The sequence below is a fragment of the Mirounga angustirostris genome, unplaced genomic scaffold (genome assembly GCF_029215605.1).
Source record: "Mirounga angustirostris isolate CCGP_5_RB_7025 unplaced genomic scaffold, mMirAng1.0.hap1 SCAF_8, whole genome shotgun sequence".
Classification (NCBI taxonomy): domain Eukaryota; kingdom Metazoa; phylum Chordata; class Mammalia; order Carnivora; family Phocidae; genus Mirounga; species Mirounga angustirostris.
In genome coordinates this window covers 1,258,609-1,269,049 of record NW_026991716.1, presented here as the reverse complement: position 1 = coordinate 1,269,049, position 10,441 = coordinate 1,258,609, and the positions used below count along the sequence as shown (strand labels likewise).

The 10,441-nt window shown below is 49.2% G+C and overlaps 2 non-coding genes across 2 annotated transcripts; both read right to left on the bottom strand.

Annotated features, from left to right (window-relative positions):
• Positions 1–531: 531 nt before the first annotated feature.
• TRNAR-UCG (transfer RNA arginine (anticodon UCG)) lies at positions 532–604 on the bottom strand. Its single transcript has one exon. It is a non-coding gene; the product is annotated as a tRNA-Arg (tRNA).
• Positions 605–10,028: 9,424 nt separating this feature from the next.
• Positions 10,029–10,102, bottom strand: TRNAT-UGU (transfer RNA threonine (anticodon UGU)). The gene has a single exon. It is a non-coding gene; the product is annotated as a tRNA-Thr (tRNA).
• Positions 10,103–10,441: the final 339 nt, after the last annotated feature.

Genomic DNA, 10,441 nt, shown 5'->3' with positions numbered 1-10,441 from the left:
GTATGTCATATTGTTCCAACATTTTGTCCATTTCATCTTAGTTTTCAGCTGTATTTGGCCAGACTCTTTACACTTCTGCAGAAGCGGCTCGCCCTCGGTCCCGGCTCGCTGGGCTCGCCTCCCCTGGGGGCTTGGGGTCTCCGCGCGGGCGCCGGGGCCTCAGGCACGCGGGCAGGCGGCGCCTGCTGAGCCGAGGTGCACAGGGCGGCCGGTGGTCCCGCGGCCGCGGGGCCCGGGGGCGTCAGCCCGAGTCCGCAGATCACCACCTCTGTCTGGCTCCCCTAAGGCAGGAGCGGTCTCCTTTTGAAGGGGGCGGCACTTAAACGGACTTCAAAGAGAAAAGTCGCTCAAAATACAGGTTTTCTGTGCGTCTGCGGCACCGGGAAGGGGGAGGAGGGTCATTGCCGGCCAAAGCGCCCCACTCCGCGGCCCCGCACACCTGCGCACCTGCTCGGACGCACCGTCGCATTTTCTTCCAGACCCTGGGATCTGGGATCGGAGTGTCACCGGACAGCGTGAAAAAGGGAGCCGCAACCACGAAGGGATTCGAACCCTCAATCTTCTGATCCGAAGTCAGACGCCTTATCCATTAGGCCACGTGGTCCAACGGCTTTACTATCGCGAAAAATACTATAAGTGTTGCGAATCTGGGCTCTCTGGATTATTCACGTGTCGCCCTTTGTACCCCAACAAAGTTACCGTCTCCGTTAATCCCACTTCAAAGAGAGTGTGGTTGCCACTCACAAAAGCCAAGTAAGTTCCCGCAGTAACAGGCTAAGGCAAAGAGCAGTTCTGATTTCCTCCACACTCCTGCCTTTTTCTTCTTTTTTTAATTAAAAAAAAAAAAAAATTATGTCAGTCACCATACATCACATCATTAGTTTTTGATGTACTGACCCATGATTCATTGTTTGCGCATAACACCCAGTGCTCCATGCAGTGCGTGCCCACGCCTGCCTTTAACCTGACACCACGTCTCCTTTGTGAACAAAAGTGTCTACTTGCACTGCCCCGCCGGCTGCATCCAGCTGTAAAGACAGGAGAAAGAGACCACGGTCCCTCTGGGATCAGGGCCAGACTCTCAGGTCATCTTTAGAAGGACCTCAAAGAACAGAGACCCCTGGGAGTAAAGGAAAATCTCCGAGGGGGACAGTAAGCCCCTCCTGCGACCTCTCAGCTTGGCGCAGCGCTACTGGGACAGCGTCAGGTAGGGCGGGATCCAGGGCACCTCCGAGGCCTGGCCCTCCGGGAAACCGCGCAGAAGGGAGCTGCCAGTGCCGTCCAGGGACCTTTGTATGAAGCCCCAGAAGGTCCCAGACATTCCGTGCACACCCGAGAAACAGCCGTCCTCTTGAGCAGCCACACATATAAATAGCCCTAAATCATTCAATAAATTGAATAAATTGTCAATTTTTTCCCTACAGAGAAAACTCCAAACCTAGATACTGTCATCTAGAACATCCACAAAATATTCCAAGGACAATAATTTCAACTGGACACAAACACCTCCAAATATAGTAACAGAGGGAAGCCTTTCCATCTCATTTTACAAGCATGACTTTGTCCTAATGTCAAAGTCAGACAAAGACAGTGTGAGAAAGGAAAATCACAGACAAGGAAATTTCTTTAACCTGATTTTTAAAATACAAAAACAATATGCAGAAAACAACACTTAAAGGCAAAAAATTCAAAACAATCTGTTTGAGACTGGGGACACCTGGAGTAGACCAGGAATTGCCATAATTGCCATTTCTATTCCCTACCAGACAAAAGGAAAGAAAAAAAAAAGTGTAATGACTAGAAAGAAACAGAGCTGTCTTAAAAAAAAAAAAAAAGATTGTATGCTTGTGTACAAGATCAACTAAATAAACAAAAATAAACTATTATAATTAGTAAAAGAGTTTTAACACATTTTCCTGATGGCAGTTACAGTTTACAAAAGCAATTACATGCAATAAAGAAAACTCTAGAAACCACACAAAATGAGATAGTAACATGATAATATTTCAATAACAAGAAAATATCTCAAAACAAGATAGCATGGTTTCATTTATAGAAATTACAAACTAAACATACTAAATAATCTATTTTTTATGGATACATAGTAGTACATAAAAGGAAGAGAATGATTATCACAAGTATTATCATACTGGTTATCTAGGAGTGAAAGAGAGCTATAAAATGGAAATGTTCTCTTTCTTAATTAGTGGCATTTTCTTTTTTTAATTGAAGTGTAACAAACATGTAAGAAAGTGTTCAAACATACTTATATACAGATCACTGACTATTTACAAAGAGAGCATACCTATGAACTTCCACCCAGATCTTTTGTTCCACTTTATTGCCACTGTTTCCATCAAATGAGACCCAGAACTAAGTTTGTCACTTGGGCTGCGTCAGGAAATAGAATATCACTGGCACACCAGGAGCCCTCCTCATGCAACTTGTAATCACTTTCTTCATAAGAGTAACCACTCTCTTGACTTCTGACATCATTTATTAGTTTTGCACATTTTGTAACTTATATAAATAGAATTATATAATATGTACTGTTATGCCTGGCTTCTCTTGTGTAACAACAGGTGAGATTCATCCATGTTGCATTTAACAACATTCTTTTTTGTTGAATTGTATGAATATGTCACAATTTATTTATCCATTCTGCTGATGATGGACATTTGGTTTGTTTTCAGTTTGGGGATATCATGAATTCAGCTATTAAGAACACCGTTGTAGGGCACTGGGTGGCTCAGTCTGTTAAGCATCGATTCTTGATTTTGGCTCAGGTCATGATTCAGTGTCATGAGATCAAACCCTGTGTCACTGGCTTAAGATTCTCTCTCTCCCTCTCCTTCTGCTCCTCCCCCACTCTCTCTCTCCCCTCTCTCTAAAGGAAAAAAAATCCACCACTCTTGTAAATTTTTTTGTGTGTATGTGGACTTGTGCACAAATGTTTTTGGTGCTGTAATTAAGAGGTTGACTATTACTGATGTTTGCTGATTGCTTCCAAGACTCATCACTGCTTACTCACATCTAAACCAGCTCATGAGAAAGAGCACAAGGTCCCTCTCTTGGCACCAGGGGAAAGGTCAGACTGCACGTCCCTGGTCCCCACTCAAGAACCTGCACCCAGCCCCACCCTCCAACCACAATAACAGCCGAAGCTACTCACCCCTCCTTGCTCTCTCAAACCATTTTTGGACCTGTTTGGGAGATCTGTCTGCTCTCGCCAGAAAGCCTCATTATGTAATAAACTTTTTCATATCCTCCTGGTGCATGTGTAGTATTATCAGTCTTGTGATTTAAACCAAATGGGATGGAGCACTTACTTTCAGCCAAATGATTACAGGAGAGATGTGTACTTAGGACTGGACTTGCTGAGTCATGGCAAGGGTGTTTAACTCTCCTAAAAATACTGTTGCAAGCAGCATATGTGATTTCCATACATCTGCAATTACACAGAAAAGAAATGGACAAGCTGAAAACAGCAAAGGATGAAATACGACAAACTAGATAAAAAGGTAGATGAGAACTTCCCAACAAACTCAGCTGTTAAACCCAAGCCTTTATTTCAACACTGCGGAAACGCCACGGAGGCCAGTGGAATTTCTACTCACTTGCTCAGGACTGATTTTCTTACAATAGGATGATTGTTCCTCTGTAAGTTCAGTCCTTTCAAGGGGCGTCTTAGCACAGACAACACAGGTAACAAAGCTCACAGCAACGATCTGAGACAGAAGCCTAGCCCACAGTCAGTTGAGAAAGCTCCTTAAGTGGTGGTTGATTTGGAAGGACGGGAAAGTGATCTTTCATAGGTAGGAATTGAGTGGACAGTCCAAATGCATATTCCACAGAGAGGGGGCAGAAAACCCAAACAACAACAGCAACAAAAACGTATGGGCTTTCAACCCAGCCTTCGTACAAAATACATTCTCGCATCTTTTAAAAGGTAAAACTACTTGCATACGTTTCTCCAACATGGTAGAACGTCAAATGACCCAAGTCTCTGGATTACGCTCCAGTCTCTTTAAGGACATCAGTTTCCATCCTACTGCAGCCAATGTTCTTGTGCATTTTGTGTAATTAAAGCAATTATTTTCCCAGATAAAAATCGGTCTCAAAAAGACAGAAAGGAATTCGATTTGAAGTAACTGGCTTGGTGGTACAGCATTCTTAAGTAGTTAAGTAGATGAGCATTTTTAAAAAAGATTTTATTTATTTGTCAGAGTGAGGGAGAGAGAGAGATGAGCACACGAACAAGGGGAGCTACAGAGGGAGAGGGAGAAGCAGGTTCCCTACCGAACAAGGGGCCCGATGGGGGACTTGGAACTCGATCCCAGGACCCTGACATCATGATCTGAACGCAGACGCTTAACTGACTGAGCCACCCAAAATACATATCTGATAAAGAACCAATATTCAAAATATACAAAGAACTCTTAAAATTCAAAAACAAAAATACTCGATTTAAAAATAGGTCAAAGACCTTAAAAGACATCTCACTAAAGAGATATACAGATGGCAAACAAGCATATGAGAAAAAATGCTCCACATTGTATGTCACTGGGCAAATACAAATTAAAGCAACAATGAGATACTAAGTACCGCATCCCAATTAGCATGGCCGAAATCCAGAACACTGACAACAGCAAATAGCTGGCAAGGATGTGAAGCGACGGGAGATCTCCTTCATTCTCAGTGGGAATGCAGAACGTGCAGCTGCTTTAGAAGACAAAACTAAACATACTCTTACCATATGATCTAGCAATCACACTCATTGTTCTTTACCCAAAGGAACTGAAAACTTACGTCCATCCAAAAAGCTGCACGTAGGTGTTGATGGTAGCTTTACTCATAATGTCCAAACTTGGAAGCAATCAAGATGTCCTTCAGTAGGTGACTGGTAAAAAAATCTGTGCTGCTTCCAGACAATGGAATATTATTCAGAGATAAAAAGAAATGAGCTATCAAGCCATGAAAAGATATTGAGGAACCTGAAATGCATATGACTAAGTGAAAGAAGCCTGTCTTAAAGTCTGCATACTGCCCGATTTCAACTATATGACAATCTGGAAAAGGCAAAACCATGGAGACAGTCAAGAGTTCAGTGGTTGCCAGGCTTTCTCGGTAGAGAGGAGGGATGAATAGGTGAATCACTGCTGCACAGCGTGCTTGTCGAGAGACGAAACGATCACCCAGAGTCCAGTAACTTGGAGCAATGAGAGGCCCGAAGGGGCTGTACCACCAGGCACCAGCAAGAAGAGCCGGCGGGGAGCTGAAGCCCGAGTCTGGGCAGACTCGGTCCCATTATCATGGAATGTAAAGTATGTGGAAGCAAGGAGGAACAACCCGCTCAAGAAAGCCATGACGTGAGGGGCAGCAGGGAACTGTGTCTGTGTGCCTATTAGCACAGATCCTAGGGAGGCGTTAACTAGGGGACTGTGGGGGATGGGAGAACGGACCTCAGCAGGCCTATCTTGTCCACCGTCACGGTCACAGGCTGATGGCCGGAATAACTGGCTTTTCTCACTCACATAGAGCTGTTGCCATTCATGCGTGTTCCCATTCTTATGGTCTCTTTTACCCACTGAGATCCTCCTTTCCCACAAAGCACCAAGAATTTTTAGGGCAGTGAAAAAGTACCCTGTATGACACCATAATGATGGGTACATGTCACATTTGTCCAAACCCATAGAACGTATAAAAAGAGCGAATTGCAATGTAAATGATGAACTTTGGGTAATAATGTGTGGATGTAGTTTCATTAATTCAAACAAATGTATCACTCAGGTACAGGATGTTGATCACTGGGGAACCTATGCATGGCTAGGGGAAGGAATCTTATGGGCAATCTCTGTATCTCCCCCTCAATTTTCCTGTGAACCTAAAACTGTCCCCCCCCCACACAAAAAGTCTTAATTTAAAAGAGTACTTTTGGGGCACCTGGGTGGCTCAGTCGGTTAAGCGGCTGACTTCAGCTCAGTTCATGATCCTGGGGTCCTGGGATCAAGCCCCACATCCGGCTCCCGCTCGGCGGAGAGCCTGCTTCTCCCTCTCCCTCTCCCTACCACTCTGCCTACTTATGCTCTCTCTCTGTCAGATAAATAAATAAATCTTTAAAAAAATAATAAAAATAAATAAAGAGTACTTTTTCACATTTTTTTCCTGATGTGCTCTTGTCTATATGCAAATCATTTGTTCTTCATAATATTCAAATTGATGGTAAAATCAAAGTAGTAAGAACTCAGTCTTATAATATGCCTGATAAGATTAATAATATTTTAAAGGGTAACATTTAAAGCCTACATAATGTTATTATCTATTGTTATTTATTTTGTGTATATATAATAAAATACATATCACACATTGTTTTATAAAAGAAGCTTGTGTATAAGAAAGGGAAGAGGGCTGGTGACCGAAAGGCAAGTGGCCATCAAGCTTTGCTTTCTGCTCTTCCGTGCGGGCCGGGGTTCAGTCTCACCTGATCTGAGTGTGTCCTCTCAAAAGAGACCGTCACTTCCATGTTTCTGTACTGCGGTGCATTTTATAACATGTTGTGAGCAAATAGGATAATACGGAGTTCCTCACATTTGGAGAAGCTGAAAATCCTGGTTTGCAGCATTATTTTCTGTTATTTTTTTGATATACAAGCATGGATTCTCTCATTAGTGACAGATAAAGCGATCGTAATGTTTGTTCGTAGGCACTTGTGCTCCTGTCTGACATCTTTTTCTCAGGCTGTTTTCTCCCCCCACGACTTCAGAGACCAGTAAGGTGCCCCTGACCTCACCCCACCTTGGGTGCTATCTAGACGGCCAGTTGGTGACACCCAAGTATCGCTCCTTCTCTTCTAGTCCACCCTTGGTGCTCAAAATCAACGGAGGATGCTGGAATATGGGAACACTCCATATCTTCCTTATTAACCCAACAGTATTATATCAGCTGCCCTTTTCCTTGAGCTCTGAGCCCGGGGAGGATTGTCAATTCATAGAGAAAAGGGGAAGTGCCATTGATAGGCATATTTTTCACGTGACCATATCCTGTTTCAGGTTCAGCAGAAGTGTACCTGTATTCACGTACATCCCATTTTCAGATCAGTTGAAGTTGTACCTGTATACAAGCTCACACTTAACTGTCAGAAAATTTATTTCTAACAAGACTTTATCTTTAGGTTTAAGATACTTTTGTCATTTGGCATCAGGCATCAGGCGGGCCAGGTGGATCAGGATGGAATGCAAGACATTCGAAATTCATGTTGTCCGCAACGTGCCTTTCCTTCAAGCTGCCCATCATTTGAGACGTGTGGAGCGCGGTGCGTAATCCCATCTGCTGGGTCCCCACTAGAGGACCGTATTCTCCTACCGTCCAATGCGGTCATTGCAGTAAGGGAAGGGCAACCACTGAATCTTCATCAGCAGTTTCTAATCTTCTCATACTTGAGGGTAGATGCGTCGTTGTAGGGCAAAAACCGGGTCTTCCAGTAAAAAAAACAAAAACAAAAAAAACACATCACCATCATCATCATCATCATCATCAAAGGGAAAAAAGCCTTGGAGTTTCAATGGGAAAGACTGTACCAGGAATTCCTGTTTATATTGCAGGGGGAAACTCACAGTATTGTATGTTGTTCGAATCTTTTTTTAAAAGATTTTATTTATTTATTTGAGACAGAGAGCATGAGAGGGGGGAGGGTCAGAGGGAGAAGCAGACCCCCCGCCGAGCAGGGAGCCCGATGCGGGACTCGAGGATCATGAGCTGAGCCGAAGGCAGTCGCCGAACCGACTGAGCCACCCAGGCGCCCTGCTGTTCGAGTCTTGTTTAAGAAACAGGAAATGAAAATACAGCCCGATCTCCTTCTGCAGAAATAGCCGGTATCCTGTAATCGTTGGTATTCTTTTTGTTCATATTTTTGGCTTGACTAAATACATGTGCATCCACGAACAATAGTTTCGTGTTTTTCAGTTTACAGAAATAAAATCATACCGGAGTGAGTATTGAGTTGCTGCTGTTCATTCAACGTTACATTGGGAAATTAAATATTATCTTCTGTTGTTACTATAATATTGTCATCGCGACTTTAAGCGAATTGTTACTTAAAAGGAAACCTCCACGGTCTGCGGGCAGCGAGGGCCAGCTGCGCGCCCCGCCTCGGGCGGTGCGGACCCCGGTACGGGGAGCGGGGTCGCGGCAGAGGGAGCTGGCCCGGCGCCCCCAGGCCCGTTCCCGCCCCTCGCGGACCTTCGCGTACTTCCCGCCTCCCGCCGCCCTGTGCCCCCGCTCTCGAGCGGTCTCCCCCAAGGCTGTCCAGCTCGTCAGCCAGTCACGGAGGAGGGACGACAGCGGGGAGGGGGAGCGCTAGCGGGAAGGAGAGGCGTAGGGGCGGGGGCCGCAGAGAGGGAGGGCAGGGGGAGGCTGCCTTCGGATCCGCAAGGAAACGTGCGGACGAGACCTTGAGACGTCGTCCCTGCCTTGGTCCCAGGTCATGTATTCATTCGACAGACACGGCCGGGAGCCTGGCTCGTGCCCGGCACCACGCAGCCGCGGTAGGGCGCGTGTGGGGTCCCCGAGGACCGGCGGGGCAGCCCAGAGCGCACCGCGTCCCCTGCGTGTCCTGGCCGCGCGGAGGCGCCAGGATTACCTCCAGCAACACCCTACTCGCGATCCTCAGTGTTGGTTCGCGAGTCAGAGAAATGTTTCACAAAAAGCTCAAAAACGGTAATAGCTCTTTCTTGTTTGAGGCGGACTCCACCCCTGGCTGCGGAGTGGGGCGCTCTCCCCTGGGGGGGGTCTCTCCGGGGCGGGGGCTTTCCCCTGGGAGGGACTCCCTCCCGGGGGGGGCTCTCTCCCCGGGGGGGCTCTCTCCCGGGGGAGGGACTCTCTCGGGGGGGGGGCCCTCTCTCCCGGGGGGGGACTCTCTCCGGGGGGGCTCTCTGGGGGGGACTCTCTCCCGGGGGGGGCTCTCTCCCGGGGAGGGACTCTCTCGGGGGGGGGGCCCTCTCCGGGGGAGGGACTCTCTCCGGGGTGGGGGGGCTCTCTCCCGGGGGAGGGACTCTCTTCGGGGGGGGCTCTCTCCCGGCAGGGGCTCTCTCCCGGGGTGGGGGGCTCTCTCCCGGGGGGAGGGAGTCTCCTCCGGGGGGGTTCTCTCCCGGGGGAGGGGGTTCTCTCCCGGGGGGGGAGGGACTCTCTCCGGGGTGGGGGGCTCTCTCCTGGGGGGGGGAGTCTCCTCCGGGGGGGCTCTCTCCCGGGGGAGGGACTCTCTCCCTGGCGGGGACTCTCTCCCGGGGGGGCCTCTCTCCCGGGGGGGGACTCTCTCCCGGGGGGGGACTCTCTCCCGGGGGAGGGACTCTCTCCGGGGTGGGGGGCTCTCTCCCGGGAGGGGGGAGTCTCCTCGGGGGGGGCTTTCCCGGGGGGGCCTCTCTCCCGGGGGAGGGACTGTCTCCCGGGGGGGGCCTCTCTCCCGTGGGGGGAAACTCTCTCCCGGGGGGGGAAACTCTCTCCCGGGCGGGGCCTCTCTCCCCGGGGGGGGGGACTCTCTCCCGGGGGAGGGACTCTCTCCCGGGGGGGGGCTCTCTCCCGTGGGGGGAAACTCTCTCCCGGGGGGGCCTCTCTCCCGGGGGGGGCCTCTCTCCCGGGGGGGGACTCTCTCCCGGGGGAGGGACTCTCTCCCGGGGGGGCCTCTCTCCCGGGGGGGGGCTCTCTCCGGGGGGGGCTCTCCCGCGAGAGGGGGGGCTCTGGGCTCTCCAGCTCCGCCCCGCCCGCGGCAGGGGACGCGCCCGAGCGCCACCCGCACTGCACCTGCCGGAGCCCCTCCGGGGGCCACTGTCCCGTGCAGGAGGCGGAGACAGCCGAATTTCCCCGGAAAACGACCTTTTGTGATGGGAAGAAGAATCGCCCAGGTTTCAGCTTAGAGTCCGGCCTTTTCTGGGGGCGAGGAGCTGGGCGCGGGGCGCTGTCGTACCGTCATCGGGACCACTTCTCCATCCCTTCCCCGGCCACCGAGACGTTCGCTAAAAGGGGCACCTCGGCGGAGGCCCCGCTGGGAGTCGAACCCAGGATCTCCTGTTTACAAGACAGGCGCTTTGACCGGCTAAGCCACGGAGCCCGACAAAGTGCCCGCTTCAAAAAGGACCTTTTGATTAATCGTTCTTTCCGATTCGTTTTGAGCAACAAGACCTTCTTTGGAGACCAGTTTGAATGAGTGCCTGTCGGTGGCTGAGCCGAGGGCTCGCAGCAGTTCAGGGGCTAAAACGGACACCGTCGCTGAGCCCAGACTTCATGCGAAGGTAATAATACCATAAAGGTCTCGCATTTCTGTAGCACCTCAGAGCTTACCGAAAGCGGTTAAACTTATTTCCTCCTTGAACTTCAATGGCAACCCCAAGATGCTGAGCATATAAAGAAGGGTCCCTGTTTTACATTCGACGCCAATCAAATTAAGGGA